General features: G+C 35.0%; 1 protein-coding gene across 6 annotated transcripts in view; it reads right to left on the reverse strand.

Annotated features, from left to right (window-relative positions):
- CTNNA3 (catenin alpha 3) overlaps positions 1-15,416 on the reverse strand; it is a 1,675,875-nt gene that overhangs the window by 1,214,571 nt on the left and 445,888 nt on the right. The window lies entirely within an intron of this gene.

Here is a 15,416-nt window from a genome sequence, read left to right on the forward strand (position 1 = left end):
AAGCAGGAAGAAAGACCCTCATTTGAGTTCCTTCCCCAAAATAATTCAACCAGAATTACAGAATACTTAAGAGAATATTCAAATATCATGATACTTTTTTGTTTAATTTTCATTTGAGAGCACATACAAACACAAGAGAATTATGCCATCAACTTACCCATCATAATGTGACCTTTGGATGAATCAAAGACAAATTAGGTAATATATTTTATTCCTTTATTCTTTTATACCTTTATTATTTCAGAAGCAAGAGAAGAATTATTATGATATCTTTCAATTCACCCACTAGAGCTCTCTCACCCTTCACTATAGGTAAGGTGTAGTTTAAATTCCCGTTCCATGACTTGTATAAAGTCTATGCCCTTCTCAAGGTCTCTGCAAATCACAATAGGTTCATATGCTCAGACACCAAACCTCATGCTTTTATCAAAGTCGCCCCATTCGTGGAATACCACAGCACTCCGCACAGCAGGACCCATGTGTAGAAATCAGCCTTTTCCACTGATTCACACAAAATAAAGCTTAATATTCAATAAACTTTATTTAAAGTTTTAGGAAGAGGATTTACTTCATAGAATGAAAACTTAAGATCATTCATAAAAAAATTCTTGTTCCTGGTACAAATATTTGGCTGTCACTTGGATACGCATATTGCATATTAGAGTGAATGAGTTTGAGTCCTGGCCACACTTCTGATTCCAGTTTCTTGCTAATAATGCACTTCCTGTAATGCAGCAGATGATGGTTTAAGTACCTGGGTCCCTCCCACCCACGCAGGAGACCAGGATGGAGTTCTGAGTCCCTGCTTTCAACCTGGCCCAACCCTGACTGTTGAGGGCATCTGAGGAGTGAACCAGTGGATGCAGAATTGATTTCCTTCCTTCCTTCCGTCCTTCCTTCCTTCCTCCCTTCCTTTGCTTCTCTTTCCTCCCTTCCTCTCTTCCTTCTCTTTCAAATAATAAAATACATCAATAAATTTTCTTTAAAAAATCTTGTTCTTAGTCATTGCAGCCATTCCAACTAGTTCCTATGCCATTCCTTTGCTGAACCTTCTCCCAGTTTCCTGCTACTCTCCTCTACCTACCACTGCAGAGCAATTTAACTTTCACTCACCTGCTTTATCTGCTGCTCCCTCATACCCCTCAATTATGTCAGCCACCAAGTCATTTACCAAGTTATTTTCTTAACAAGTACAAATCTTTCCTTAAGGGAAAATTGAAGTAAAAAATATTTTATCTTTTACACTCTAACATTTTCCTTAGCTTAGTTCTACATTGTAAGACTTTATAATCTGAATCAGCGTTTGTCAAACTTCCATTTTAGCAGATGATCTTTTTTTGAAGTTAAAATTTCAAATGAAACTTAACATATGACTAAGAAAACAGAGCTTCTGTTTGAAGTGCACTTAGGGAATACAGTTTGGAGATTCTTTGCTTTAACCTCGTCTTCTACCGTCCTGTTCAATGGCTCAAGAGCACACCTCCTAGAAGACCAGGTCACCATACAATATAGCTTGAAAAATAATAGATTACATCCAGAATAAGAAGAAATTGCAAGATTGAATACTTAACTGTATTTAAGAATATGAGAAGAAGGGCCAGCATTGTGGCATAGTGGGGAAAGTCACCACCTGCAATGCTGGCATCCCATATGAGCATCAATTTGAATCCTGGCTGCTCTACTTCTGATCCAGCTCCCTGATTATTATTCAGATTTACCCAAATATTTTTAATCTGTTTCACTGACAGATGTACAACACCATTAACAAAAGCAAATAGATTGGGTAAAGTGTTTTATCATCATAATTAGTGATCACAAATGTGCATTCTTTTCACGATGCAATTAGAAGAAATGCATTTAAAGATGGCAACTAAAGAACTGATGAGTAATCTTGAAATAGTATCAGGAAACTTAAGGATTGTCATATGAAAAATTAATATCCACATTCATCTATGCTTCCCACTATCATAATGACAAGTTTTAAACTAAATCTGTTGATATATAATAAGTTAAATTAAATCTCAAGCATTTAAGTCTAAAGGCAAAAGGGCTACTTACAATATTTAAAAAAAAATCATTTCCATTTACTATGTTTCACCAAAAATAATTTTATACCGTTTTATAACTTTCAGGAAACTTTATTTTACCACTTCTCTTTCCAGAAAGAATAAATTTTATGTAAATTGAAAGCTACTGGTTTATAAGGGAAAGAGTATGGAACTAACAGTTATGATATGTCTAACATAAGTGAGGCACTGTGCTAATGCTTTTACATCAGCAGTTTTCAATGTTAGCTACACATTAAAATCATTCAGAAATATTTTTAAAAACATTCTCATACATGAATGTTCTCTCCAGGAACCCCAATTTAATTGGTCAGAGCTGGTGTCTTGATTTGAGAATTTTTTTAAGAATCACCAGAAGATAATAATGTGTAGCCAAGATCGAAAATTATAATTTTATATACATTATCTTATACCATCATCAAAAAATGACCAGGTAATTTTATTAATCCTTTATTCAGGATAGAAAACTGAATCTCATACATATTGTAATACTTGCCTCAAGGCATGGGCAAAGTAAATATCAGAGGTGGATTTAAATTCACATTTCCTAACTACAGTGATTTTCCTGATTTCTAAATTTAAAACATAATTAGTGTATGAATTAAGAGTGATATATGGCCGGTGCTGCGGCTAACTAGGCTAATCCTCCGCCTTGTGGCGCCGGCACACCAGGTTCTAGTCCCGGTCGGGGCGCCGGATTCTGTCCTGGTTGCCCCTCTTCCAGGCCAGCCCTCTGCTGTGGCCAGGCAGTGCAGTGGAGGATGGCCCAAGTGCTTGGGCCCTGCACCCCATGGGAGACCAGGAGAAGCACCTGGCTCCTGCCATTGGATCAGCGTGGTGCGCCGGCTGCAGCGGCCATTGGAGGGTGAACCAAGGGCAAAGGAAGACCTTTCTCTCTGTCTCTCTCTCTCTCACTGTCCACTCTACCTGTCAAAAAAAAAAAAAAAAAAAGCGATATATATATATATTTTTTTATTTAACTCCTGGATTTAAGAAGTACAATAAAGTATGTTTTACCTCTCTTTTTTTTTTTGTTTAGACCTTTTTATTGAAATACTTAAATTGCTACAAAGAGGAAAATATTTTGTATTTTGTGTCATTCAATTATGGTACATTGTCTTATTTTTAAAATGCTCCTGTTTAGGAACTGTTTAGATCATATTCAAAAATTACAGATTTTTAGAGTTCCCTGTCAGAGATAAGAAGAAATATAAAAATATTGAAGAAAAGTAAAAATGAATTATATTTGTCTACTATTTTATCTAACACCTTTCAAGGAGAAAGGTAAAATTTATCACGAAATATCATTTGTTAAACAGTAGTTGATAGCAGACAAACTTTACCATTATTTTTAATAAAATAAGTTTGGTTTTCTAAAATATGATTAATGTATAAATAAAATTATAAATATGCATCAACATTTTATGTTAATTTAAATAAGCCTATGTATATGAGCATTATAAATAATTTCATGAATACTTGATCATTTTTATGATAATAATAAAATGTTAGCATATAATTTCAACTAGCTAGCTGATAACAAATATATAAATAAAGTGATATCTATTGCTTTCCACATTAAAATATATTATCAGCAGACTTTTTTTAAGTCATACCTAACATGATATTACCAATACCCAGGGGCAACGAATTCCACTAAACTAGAATTCATATTTCAGAGAGGCACGGATAACATCTCACAATTCAACCTCAGTAGGAGTCATTAAGTCAGGCATGTATGTGAGGGCTGTATTTCTCATTGGATTACAAATCCAATAAGAGGTTTGCCTTTGAGTTACTAGCATGACAAAGATTAAATCAAGATATTATGAGAAAAGGGAAAGGCTCTGAATGCTTGGAGATTTCCAGAAGAAAACACTTATAAATTTTTCAGTTCAAATGGACAACCTTAGAAGTCAGTTAGTCCTCCTTCATAATACACACCAACATAAGGTTTTTGTCACAGTCCACCTTCCATTCTTGGCTCCCTCCAATCCCATACCCACTGCAGTTAGCTTCATATCCCAACATGTGAGTATGGGCTGCAAAGTGTAGCATAATCCCTGCCTGCCTAGCTGTCCCCTAGTCTCCATCTCACATTATACAAAGAGTGTTTTTAAAAGTTCATGAAAAAAACTTATTATCTCTTAATTCTATTTTCCATTAACTTTTTGAAGTACTCTCATATGTCCTTTCAATCTCTGGAATGAACCTACTGTAGATTTCTCTCAGGTCTGTAAAGGTACTGAACTCTTTTTTTTTTTTTTTTTCTCATCTTCACCTCTCCTTTCACCCAACTAACAACTACTTATCCTTCTGTCCCTGAGTATTGAGTGACCTTCTGTATCACCTCTTCTCCCTTAAATAGTTTAATCCTCTTTTTAGTACTATGTATATTTATTTTATTTTTGCTTAATTGTTAATTATATACGAATTTGAAGGAATGTTATTATATGTTTACATTGCCACTTGACTGTTGGCTCCCTGAGAATATAAAACATGTCCTCTTAGTTCATCATTATGTTCTCAGGAATATTTTACAATGCCAGGTAAAAGCCTGCCCCAGAAAAGTTAACCATTTCCTACTTGGTACTGTTCCTGTACTTAGTGCTTACAGCTATTACACCTTTTATCATGCTCCATTTTACTTACTTGCTTCTTACATGCTTCTAAAATCACCAGTTCTTAGCCAGGTCAACAGAAGAATTATGTGACTAGAAATTGCAACAGCATCAACAGAAATTTAATTCGAACTTTCTATTTTAGCAATGTTTTACAGCCAATACTGTCAGTAAAATGTGTTAAATCTCTCTTTAAATCCTTCACATGTATTATTGTATTTATGATACATAGGCAGTCATATAATTCCTAGGTGGCCATATATCTCAGATTTTTGGACTATTACTGACATACCTTTCATAGATTAATTAAGGTCTATTAATTATTTCTATAAAATCTCTCCTAACTATATCACTTTGAATGACAAGCTATGTTTCCCCCCATAATAATTTCCTGAACATTATCAATAATAAATTATATATTACATCCAAATATTTTACAGTTGATAGCACTGGATGATATTATCAAGGGCTATAAAATGATCTTTTTCCTTTTGTTATTTTTAATTTTAAAATTCATATAAATAAAATAGATTTTATGCATTCCAAAGGTAGAATTCCAAGAAAACAACCATACTTTCCTCACTTCCCTATTCCCCCAATCCTCCTCCTTCACTCCCCTCTCTACATCAGTTTTTGCAGACATATTTTAATCTAATCTATATTCACAGGCTAATTTTTCATTAATAATAATACTCAACAAGTAAAAAGTAGAAAGACCACAGTTCTATGCGAGTAAAAACACAAGCTAAAAAAAGACAATCATATCCCAAAGTGACCATTTCAATCCTATTCATACCTTTTTGTATCCTATATTAGCTGCCACATATCAGAGAAAACATGATATTTGAATTTGGGGACTGACTTATTTCAATAAGCATTACGGTTTCTAGTTGTATCCATTTTATTGCAAAAGACAGGATTTTATTATTTTGTATGGTTGAGTAGTATTTCATAGAGTATATATTCCACATTTCCTTTATCCAGTCATCAATTGGTGGACATTTTGGTTGATTCCATATCTTAGCTACTGTGAACTGAGTTGCAAAAAATATGAGGACACAAGTAACTCTTTTGTATGCTGATTTCATTTTCTTTGGGTAAAAAGGAGTGAAATAGTTTGTTCATATGATAGATCTATTTTCAGATCTCTGAGGAATCTCCATACTGTCCTCCATAATGGTTGTACTAGTTTGAATTCCCACCAACATAGTACTAGGGTACCTTTTTCCTTCACATTCTCACCAGCTTTTATATTTTGTTGATTTCTGGATCATAGCCATTCTACCTGAGGTGAAGTGAAACCTTGTTGTGGTTTTTATTTGCAGTTCTCTGATGGCTAGGGATCCTGAGCATTTATTTTTCATGTGTCTGCTGGTCATTTGAATGTCATCCTTTGAAAAATATCTGTTCATGTCCTTGGCCCATTTCTTGATTATTTGTTTTATATATATATATATATATATATATATATATATATATATATATAATATATGAGATATATGGCCACCTAGGAATTATTTGTTGAGTTTCTTGAGCTATTTATAGATTCTGGATATTAATCCTTTATTAGTTGCATAGTTTGCAAATATTTTCTCCCACTCAGTCTGTCGGCCCTTTACTTTGTTAAGTGTTTTCTTTGTAATATAGAAGCTTCTTAACTTGATGCAATCCCACTTGTCTATTTTTGCTTTAACCACCTGTGCTTCTGGGGTCTTTTCCAAGAACTCTGTGCCCATGCCAATGTCTTGCAGAGTATCCTCAATGTTTTCCTCTGGTAATTTGGTGGTATCAGGTCATCGATTTCGATTTAGATCTTTGACTCGTTTTGAGTTGATTTTTTGTATAAGATGTATGATAAGGTCTTGTTTTATACTTCTGCACACGTACATCCAATTTTCCTATAACCATTTATTGAAGAGATTGTCCTTTCTCCAGGGATTGACTTTAGCTTGTTTGTGAATGATTAGTTAGTTGTACATGTGTGGATTAACTTCTGGGGTTTCTATTTTGTTCCATTGGTCTACATGTCTATTTTTATGCCAGTGCCAGGCTGTTTTGCTTATAACTGCCCTGTAGTATATCTTGAAGCCTGATACTGTAGTTTAAATTTGCTTTAGCTAATTGGGGTATCTAGTGTTTCCATATGAATTTTAGCATCTTTTTTTTTTAAATCTGAGAAGAATGTTGTTGATAATGGTTGAGATAGCACAGCATTGAAACTATAAATAGCTTTTGTTAGTATGGACACTTTGATTATATTGATTCTTCCAATCCACGAACATGGAAGATTTTTCCATTGTTTGTGTGTGTCTTCTGTTATGGCAGATAATGTGGTACCTTACCCAGACTTGCTTCTCAAAGGATTTGGGAAACATCTGCTGGTGATGGCTCATGTCTCTGTCACTAACTGGTAACCACCCTCCATTGCAGGAAGTTACTTCACCCAAGGTTTCACTGCTCCAAGAAATGGCCTCCAGCCAATGACTGACAATTGCAGGGACATAAAGGCCTCATTCTCTTGCATCACTTTGGGACAATTCTGAAGGGCCAGCATAGCTGCAGAGCTCCTAGAAAGAGACTGAGGTTTTTCACAAGTTGGCTTCTCTGTCAATTCTTCCTTCCTCATATTCTTACATCTCTATCTCTTGACAGAATGCCCTAGTTGTTAGGAAACTGGCGCAGTTGTGGACAGGTGGCCGCATGGCCCAGCTACCTGAGCCAGGCTCCACCCCCATCCTAATGGGATTTGCTGCTCCTGCTTCCCTGCCCGCCCTCAGGCAAAGTTTTAAAAGGGCCTGTTCCTGAACATGTGCTCTCTTGGCCCTTCTCTCCTACTCTCTCTTGGCCCTTCTCTCCTGCTCTCTCTTGGCCCTTCTCTCCTGCTCTCTCTTGGCCCTTCTCTCCTGCTCTCTCTCGGTTCCTCTCTCTAGCCTCCTCCTCTGGTCTCTTGGCTCTGCTCTCCTCTCTCCTCTTCTCTGCTCTCTCTTCTCTCCTTGCTAGCTCCTCTCCTCTCTGTTTCTCTCTTATATTTTCTTTCTCTCTTTTTCCATCGCCGCCCCTTCACTCCGGTCTGTAGGGTGTTCCCCAATAAACCCTTTCCCTTACTCCAGTGTCCGGTGTGCTTTGCAACGGCTAACATTAAGATATAACACTAGTAAACCTTCTTCATGATAATTTTATTTCAGAGTCTGCTTCCAGGATGCCTAATTTAAGACAATAATCTTTTTTTGTATTTCAAAAATCAACTCCACTAGTAATATGCTAGACCCAAGACCTTATAATTTGTCCAAATTGGAACTAATCCTTCCTGGAAGGGTTCTTAATCTCTACTTTATTTCTGTCACTTCTACCATTCAACCTCACTTTCTCTTAATGTAATAAAGAATGTGAAATAAAGTCCAATGTTAAAAATGAAACCATGTAGGAATGCTAAGATTTATATCAACAGTACCTGGAATAAAAGAACACCCTTCCTGAGAAGGGGTAAAACTGAAACAGTCCACAAAGTGAATGATTAACCTGTCTCACAGGTTCCCTCTGCTGGAATGCAAAAGAATAAGGGTTCTCACTCATTAGGCTTCCTGGCCTATGGGATGCAACCACAGACTTTCACCTGTGTGTTGCTCTCTATTTGTAATCTAAGACTATCTATTTTAGCATATCCTCCATTATATATCAGTTATTTTTTACGATTTATTTTATTTATTTGAAAGGAATTGTGACAGGAGATAGAGGGAGAAACAGAGACAGAAAGAGATCTTCCATCTGCTGGCTCACTTCACAAAAAGGCTGCAATGACCAGAGTTGATCTAAGTCAAAGCTAAGAGTCTGGAACTCCACCCAAGTTTTCCACATGGAAGCACTTGGGCTATCTTCCACTGCTTTCCCAGGTGCCTTAGCAGGGAGCTGGATCAGAAGCAGAGCAGCCCGGATTCAGACTGGCCCTCCAATATGTGATGGCAGCATCTCAAACAGAAGCTTAACACATGATACAATGCTGGCACCCATTTTGGTCATTTTTATTTTAAACAAATTACCTTAATACCCTCCAGTGCTCTGGCTCTGTATGATAGTTTCATTCTCCTTAGTAATAGTGCCTGCCTCCTTTTTATTATTTTAGGTACATTATTAAGGATCATGTAGCTTGCATTTCTATAGGGTTCTTCTTATTAACTTTTTTGTTTAAAAGAGACTAAAATTATAAGGCAAAGAATAGATATATGAGACTAGATCATTCCCTTAACAGAGGAATCTAGATACCTGATTTTCTCCAGTGAGCAATGTGTAAGTCCTTTTTAAACCCCAAAGCAGACATTTTCTGCCAGATTTAGGAGATCCCAAACTTAATTTGTCAAGAAAGACATGAAGTCATTAATTAACAGTCATCTAGATAACTGAGGATCTTTAGGGAATGAATAAGATTAGACCTCAAAGAAGCTTAGAAAAATAATGGCTGAAATAATAAATCTTTTTCCATAACAATACATATAATTGAATGTCTGTCCAATGCCCAGTCCTTAAATTAGGTACAAAAGAGATAATAAGAAAATAAAATTCATTTTTGCCCATTTAACCAGACACCCACTATTTATTATTTCTCTCAGTTCCCAGAGTATTGAATTATCAGCTCCTATGTCCTAGTATCAATATATTAATCTAGCAGCATTCATTGTGATAAGTCATTTATACCTCCTTGGAATCTGACTTCATGCTATGAACTATGTTTGATACTGGCATACCTGCCACTATCCATAGCTATACAGGATACCATTTACTTCTTTTAAGATAGCTGAAGTTGTAAAATCTAGATAACTAGAAACTGAAAACATGGCCTCCAACATAATCAATCACTCAAAACCTAGCTGCCTCTTTAGTATATTAGACCAATTTAAGAACATAAAGATGTAAAGAATCTAATGTGGTATACTTTAACTGACAATGACAATTCTAACATGCAGTACATATAAAAAAGTTAAAAAAAAGATAGATTTGGAAGTTGCCTTTACATTTTTAGGATTTTAATTCTGATCTGTCTGTAGTCAGAGTCCTTGCGTGTCAATCCTCCCAATAAATAAGTATACAAACAAACAAACAAACCCTCCAAATTGCTTTATCTTACCACCAAGAGAAATTAAATAAGGTTGAAATTCTTTCCATAATGTATTTTAAAGGAGAGGGGTAGAGTTCCTATGTGGAAGGAAAACCCCATAGCAACTCTTTAAATGCTTTTTTGACATTTCGGAACTCTCTCAAGACAAGGAATAATTAAACTCAAACACACAAATGAAATAGGCTTCAGAATAGCAAAAGTCAGTTCATTTGATTAATTATTCATTCAACAATCACATGATAGAACCAACAATATATTCTCATGGAAGATACCCAGAGAAGATAATAGTGGGCAGACTAGAGGTCCAGGAAAGCACACTGGCACCTTCATGAGGTTCAGGCTTGACTTGTTTATTATAGCATCACTGTTCCTCACTCAAGGCCTAATATTCCCCTGTAGCAAAGCATGATCTGAGTATGAATTTCACCAGTAGATTACACAGTCCCTGAAGATCCTGTGCAGCTGTGCATCCAACACAGAACAATACCCAAATGATCTCAAGGAATTCCCAGAAAAAATATACATATCTGCTGATATTTTAGAATTCAAGCAAGATGGCTATCCAACTTTACCAACTGTAGAAAAGTCAGCATTTAAAAGTAATTTATTTCTCTAAGACTTTTTCATCTTCAGAGGGCCCACTCATTCTGCCTTATCCAATGAAGATTGTTTGGTTTTATTGTACATCAGACAACATGAACTACAAACCAGTTGTGAAATTATAACAAAATTGTAGAAATATCTTAGAAATATATACTACAAAGTTTTAAAAGACAAAAAAATGTATTTTTCTCATTCTTAATGTTTGTTGCTTTGTATATTTTAACGAATAAAAAAAATCTGCTTTGGAATGTGGATACAGGGCTCCGAATTCAGGGACTATGAGAATGAGAAAATTTTGTGCCTGGATATTTACATTAACTTTCAGAAACAGTACTTTAAAAATCAGATTTTTATATAGGCAGTTCATCACAAAAATTTAATTGATTCTTGAAACTCATTTGAATTTATGTTAGAGAGGCTTTTTCTCCATTGCATGGCATATACAATAGGCATTCTTTTTTCTATATCTAACGCAATTTTTCTTTTTTTCAGTTTTATATTAGATCTCCAAATCACAGAATTTCTATTCTTTTGTTTAAAAATACAGTTCAGTTTTTCACAATGTGAAACATTGTACCTAGGGGCTCGAGTAAAACAATAAACAAAACAGACATGTGATTTGCCTGCACAAAGCTTAAAGTGTATGAGGAGTGATGACTATAATGAATTTGAAATGCAAGGACTGATAATGTTTCCACAGATGAGAGGCAAAACTGGTATGGTATATGTGGTAAAGTCTCCAGAGATACCCACATCCTAATTCCTAGAAATGTAAATATATTACCTTCCATGGCAAAGGGGAATCTGAACGGGATGATTATCCTGCATAATCTGTGTGGGCACATATGAGTTTTAAAAAGAAGAAAATCTTTCCTAGGTGTGGTCAGGGAAATAGATGTGAGGATGGATGCAGGAGGATAGAAATAACCACATTGTTGACTATGAATATAGAGGAAGAGGCCATGAGTCAGGGAATGGCGGGGGCTTCTAGAAGCTAGGAAAAATCATGGAAATGCATTCTTCCCTAGAGACTTCAGCAAATAATGTAGCCCTCCAACACTGAATTTTAATTCAGTGAGGTCCATACCAGACTTTTGACCTGCAGCATTACAGAAACAAAATTTGTGTGGTTTAGGACACTAAATTTGTAACAATTTATTACAGTAGCAGTAGAAAGCTAACAAACATTTAATACAACTAGCATCATTTGTGACACAAACTTGATATAAAAATAAAACTAGGGATGAGTTCTGATAACAAGCCCCATGGTTTTCCAGATTAGTTCCTGTTGCTGAAGTGTGGTTCAATCACATTTTTTTTCCCAATCACATTTGATCAGCTATAAGCATTAGGCCTAAACTTCGGCCCTTTCATATGAAAAGAGTTTACTATACTTTTCTTGGAGTTTTTCACAATATTACACATTCACAAACTTTATTTTTAATAGCTAATACTTATCAATAAAATGTTAATATAATATATGCATAATGGGTTTCTGATCATGTGAACCACCACTGTATAAATTTAGCTACTTCTACCCAGAACCCTATAAAAACACCAGGGCAGATTACGTACATAGATAAAAGTTTTTCATTTCCTGAAAAAATATATATACATTCCACAAAAGTATTAACATTATGCCCAAGGAGAGGAATGGAATATATAAATCTACTTAGATCACTCAAAGAACAAGTTTCTTTGCCTCTGTAGACTTCCTTCCCTCTGTTCATGTTCACAGGATTAACCATCCTCTTTTGTCCAGAGTGATCACATAAATACAATGAATAAATAAGAACTAAGCTCTTCAGGCACATTGCAGTTTTAATTTTAAAAATTAAGAGGAAACAATTATTGTTAAATTTGACTGCATTTAAATAATAATTACTGAGTACCTGCTACCTGAGAGTTTACGTGGTAAGAGCCAAGGACGTATTCCCACTGTCCTAGAGCTGCTCTCTAGTGAGGAGGGCAGACAAGCGTGAGAAGTGCAGTGGGAATGAGAGCTCTGAAACTGAAAGGGCCTTGAGCGATTCCTGTATCAGAGCGTGTATGTTTTGCTTTCCAGGAGATAGAAAACAGTGAAAGCAGAGAATGGAAGAAGCATGTGAAAGCCTTTGTCCAACATGAACAGCACTACAGTTCAATCATTTAAATACCAGAAAAATTTGAATTCTTTCCATTTAGATTATCTTAAAACAATAAAATTCAATATAATTATCTGAGCAAGCTAAAAAACACTACTTTCATCTTTTGGTTATTTAGATGTTATATAAAAGTCTCTTCATTTCACTCTCCTAACACAGAATTCACCTTGTTTTAAAACCAAAATACCTTAATAGAAGATATTAACAACATAAATAAGTTTTTATAATTGACAATAGATCTTGAAACTGATCAACAGAGTAAATCCTTACAACAGAGCAGCAGGGAACAGAAAATTTCAGATATTTTCATTGGCTTATTTAGCATATTTGATACCTGGAGTGATTATGTCTTAAACATTCTGCTTATCTTTATGATAATCATTAAAACCATTATTTTCTTAATATGTTCTTTTACATTAAAAATTAAATTTAAAATTAATAATCTTCAAAAGGATCTAATTGCAAAGATAAAATTTAAAGAAATACTTCATCAATGAACTAAATTTGCACTTACCTGGCAAAAATATTGCCCCCTGCAGTTCACACTATTCCACTGTTATTATTTTTAAACTTAAAGAAAAACTCCAAGGGAACACATAAAATAATTTAAGTGTCTGGGTTTTTGGTTCTCTGCCTTCTGCCTTTACAATCACAGTGTTATCTTTGTTTAGTTTAAATATATCCATAAGGAACACAATGGTTATTAAATGATACTCTTAAAATATACTAAATTATATGCACTAACAAAACTGAACAAAACCACAACAACACAACATTTCCATAACTTGGAAAAGCAAAAACAATTGTGAAAAGCACAAGTTTTTTACTAATGTCTAGAAGTCCTGGTGATGAAAATAGTAAAAAGAAGATTAATATTTATTATTACTTGTAAATGAATACAGAAAATGTCCCTACTTAATGACTACACCCAGGGCAAAATGTTCCCTTCACCTTTGCTGAGCATAGTTTTAAACTCAAAGTGAGAAAACTCCATGAAACTACCACCTATTTCTAGTTGATATATGTTGATTATATACAAGATCAGCTTCAGTTTCCTGCTACTGCACACAGGCCTCTACACTCAGAAATGGGTCCTGTGCTTGGGTTTGAATGCTCTTCTATCATCTTGAAATTCTTAACAATTTTATCTTAAAATTTGCATATTCCAATGACCGGGGTTGAAGCATATGTCAAGGCTCAAATACAGTCCTGCTTCTTGGTGACTTCCTAAGACAACAAGTTTTATGCCAACTGTTCTCCCACCCAGCAATCATTGTCTCCCTGCTTGTGGGGCCTTGGTACACCTATTAAGTCAGGGTCATGAGGCAGGTGCCTGGACCTCCACCAGGGTCTGCACTTGCCCCCTTGGATCCCTATGCCCCAAGAAATCTAACACCAAATAGAAAACAGACATAACCTTTCATAGGTAAAGAAAAATTATGGAAGAAAATAAATCTTTGGCAAATCTACCCTTGCCATGATTTTTAAACAATAGCTTCACTTTTCCATTTTGCACTAGGCCCACGAATTATGTAGCCACTCCTACTTACTTATGTGGGTGAGTGTACACAAGTATACAAGTTTATCTGTACTTATAAAGAATAAAATAGCTATATTTAAAGTTCATTTATCTAATCTTAATAATATATAGATAAATGTATAAATAACTATATATTTTATCTATAAGCCTAAGAATACAATACAGTTTTGTTTAATATGTTTAACAGTTTCTTGTGACTGATGAATTACTTTGAAAAATCTTCAATATATGCAAAAAATAGAGACATTCTAGTAGGACATGACATTACTAATATATTATTAACAAAATCTGCTTTACTACTTTGATTTCTTAACATGCAAGAGATTTTTTTTAATCAAGAGCCAAGACATCAAATATTAAGAGTATGGAGATCCACCAAATATGTTGAAGGATCCCAAACACTCACCAACAAATTTTAGCACATTTCAATTATGCACATAAAATATTTACACTGTACAATCCCAAAACTTAAATCCCATATCCAAAAAGTAATGAGCTTTACAACTAACAATTCTCTAAAGACATATTCATAAATCTTAAACTATTCCATTAATAATAAGGCAGATAAAAGTATTTTGATTATAACTTTCATTTTATTTAGCTCTATTATTTAAGAAGACTTCCTGATGAGTAGACAATTGACAACATCTTCAAGAATTTCTTTTTCATTTTATAAATAGCACTAAGATTTGAGGGAACTAAGATTTTACAGACCCTTCATAGACACACACACACACACACTTAATGGAAAAAAGAAAACCTTGAAGCAAACATTTTACCCTTAATTTAAACAACACTTTGAACATTTCTGAACAACAACTAATTATGTAAAAATATCAATTCCACCATATCACATTTAAAAAGGCTGTCCAAACTGCGCAGGCTCTTTACATCTACAAATACAGCTCAAGATCTCTGCAGCACTGACTTTTACTAAATTCTATCTAAATTCTAACTTTTGGTGCCCTTTCATTATTCACCAACTTAATCCTGAGCAATCTGCCCCTCTGTTTATTTTCTTTTTAGTCCTTAAATTTATGTACATCCCTAGTTTCCTTTCTCCACCCATAACTCCCTTCCTCAACTGATATTTAGATACTTCTGCAAACAAAACAATCCTTTGTCGATACTCTTTTTTTGTTTGTTTGTTTTGTTTTGTTTTGACAGGCAGAGTTAGACAGTGAGAGAGAGAGACAGAGAGAAAGGTCTTCCTTTGGTTCACACCTCAAATGGCTGCCACGGCCAGCATGCTGCACCTATCCGAAGCCAGGAGCCAGGTGTTTCCTCCTGGACTCCCATGCGGGTGCAGGGCCCAAGCACTTGGGCCATCCT

The sequence above is a fragment of the Oryctolagus cuniculus genome, chromosome 15, assembly GCF_964237555.1.
Source record: "Oryctolagus cuniculus chromosome 15, mOryCun1.1, whole genome shotgun sequence".
Taxonomy (NCBI): Eukaryota; Metazoa; Chordata; class Mammalia; order Lagomorpha; family Leporidae; genus Oryctolagus; species Oryctolagus cuniculus.